Below are 2,581 nucleotides of genomic sequence, written 5' to 3' on the forward strand. Positions count from 1 at the left end.
CTCTCTCTCTCCCTCTCCCTCTCTCTCTCCCTCTCCCTCTCTCTCCCTCCCTCCCCTCTCCCGTTTCCTCGGCTTTATTTTGTTACACCCACGGCCATAACGCAGCGGGGCGCAAAATGAATCTAACGACACACATCCATACACACGCTCCGCCCGTGTGTCTGCCCGCGATTCTGCAAAATACGCACCCGAACCAGTCCGATATCGCAAGATGCACGTCGTGTGTTTTTGGCAGGGCTTCCTCCTCGTCCCCCCTGTCCTAGAGTGGGCGCTGAAAAGGGGGTTAGGTTAGGGGCAGAGAGGGGGGCGCGCGCGAGCCTGATTTGCTAATTGCGAGCGGTCACAACTAAAGCGAGCGCGCGCATAAATTATAGAATGAACACGACCTGACACCAAATCCGCCCCGCCGAGTCGCTTAATTAATGGCACGCGGCCCGCATCGCGAGCGGGAATGCAAATGCGGCAAAAGTGACACATGACGGCGTGACAAACTTTCTCTACTCCGTCAATCGAATATATCCGAATTTGTCCGATTTGACCACCCAAATCGACCCCAAATATCCCCGGCAGCAGCACGCTGTCTGTGTTGTATCCTTTGAGGATGCGCCGCCCCCCATTCGTGTGATGCGACGTTGATCGCCATCACTGAGGAACGTTCCCCGAATTGTTTCACGCCGCGCTCGCGCGGCGGTTCGAGTCACCCGGTGAGTCGGAGGCAAGAGGGGGCTTCTTGAGTAATTCATGTGACAAGTGGACATCGTATCATCATACAATCGTCATCAACTCGGAATTAAAATGGATCGCCGGCTCTTTGTCTCTGGGGCGGCCCCGTCGGGCGGGCGCGGGCTGGGTGGCGCAGAAATAGGCTGGGTGAGGACTATGCATACGAATCGCCTGTCATTACGAGTTGTTCTAGTCGAGTGAGGCTGCCGCTCAAATATAGCATGCCCTAATATGACCTTCTTCTGAACGAAACTACCTGCGTGGACGGGTACCGCTGGCAATATGGCCAACGCGAGGTACGAGTCGGGTTTCGGGTGCCAGTGCCACTTGGCTGCCGGTTCGAGGGTGATGAGGGCCTTGTGCGCTCCGACAAACCCGCACAAGATGCCCAATTTGAGTTGTTTACGGCTATAAACAACATTTATGTACCTTTCAGTAGGCTTCGGAAATACTTTTATCTTGCGCCCCCCTCCTCTCTTTGCCCGAGTATCTTTTTATCTCTCTCTCCCTCTCTCTTCTTTACTTTCTCCTTTCCTCCCGCTACCTTCAGGCGACACAAGGATATGCTAAAAAGATGATCGCACGGCCGTTCGGAAGTATGAGTTTCTGACGGGCGGGTCTTAATTTATTCATCACTCAGGCCAGTTTGCTAAACACAGTCTCAAAGTCTAAAACATGTGCTTTGGCCGGGGCTCTGCCGCCCTGCCGGCCCGGCGGCTGTGTGGATGTGGACTGACTTTGGCCGGTTTTCATTTCGCTGGAAGCACCCGGTCGCCATTTTATGGGTATCGCTTCGGGAAGCTGAGTGAATGGGGTTTGTTATTAGGCTTTGATGTCTGGTCCAGAGGCCGCTGCTTGCTTTCGGTCCATTTCCAGAGCTGATCCCGGGCCGGGCGCTGCCGCCGGCGGGCTGCCTCCGAAAGACACTGTCGCTGCAGCCGCTGGTCTCAAGACGGCGCTGCCAAGCCAAGTCTTCCGGACGCGGACGCGCGGTGACACGGGCAGGACCTTCCCGTCGTCCGTCGGCTACTCTTTTGCCCTGAGCAGATTTCAGCAAGTCTGAGTCCCTGAAAAGCAACAATATTGTGGCATAGCCCAAAAGTCCCAACTATCCCGCATATTTAATGCATATTTAATCAACTATGTGTAGTGTGGACTCCCCACTCTATGATTCAGTGGCTGGACCCACACTCTCGCGGTGTCCAGCGAGCGGTATAAGGGGTCCATGGATCGATGAGACACTTCAAATCAGGGAGTCTGTTCTATCCCCCCAAAAAGGTGCTGTGTCAGGAGTAGTATCCCTCAATTTATGTTGTCGGTAAATCATCGCTCGACACGTCTGTATAAATAAGCCACACTGATGAAGATATCTGGGGCCTCAGGGACTCTTCTGGGGCCCGGAATCCGGGGCGTCGGCATCGCCTTAGAGACCCACGCAGGTAGGGCCCTCCCCCCTAATGGTTTTCGCCAAAAGATTTCGCTTCGCCGCTCCGCCCTCGGATCGACCTGTTGCGCCGTTGCGTAGGTGTGTGTTTGTCTGCCCTTGCACATTTTCACGGTGCCAAACGCCCATCACCACTTTCATATTTTTTCCCGCGGCCCCAAACATTTCCGCGTTCACCGCGCCACCCGAACCAAACGGACGGGTCCGTAGTGTTGAGTGTCGCGCCGCGCGGCGTCGTTTCGAGGATTTAAGCCGCGCGCGGGGTCCCAAAGGCCCCACCGCTGGGCGGCCCCGCACCGTATGGATGGCCCCATGTGTCTCGAATAGCAATAGACACAGCAATAAAATTCTCACATATCGGTGCGCCCGGACACTCCGAATGCGTTGCGACCCAGGGGTACCCCGGGCCGGTAC

This window comes from Frankliniella occidentalis, unplaced genomic scaffold, assembly GCF_000697945.3.
Source record: "Frankliniella occidentalis isolate FOCC.00 unplaced genomic scaffold, Focc_3.1 Scaffold67, whole genome shotgun sequence".
In the NCBI taxonomy this organism is placed as follows: domain Eukaryota; kingdom Metazoa; phylum Arthropoda; class Insecta; order Thysanoptera; family Thripidae; genus Frankliniella; species Frankliniella occidentalis.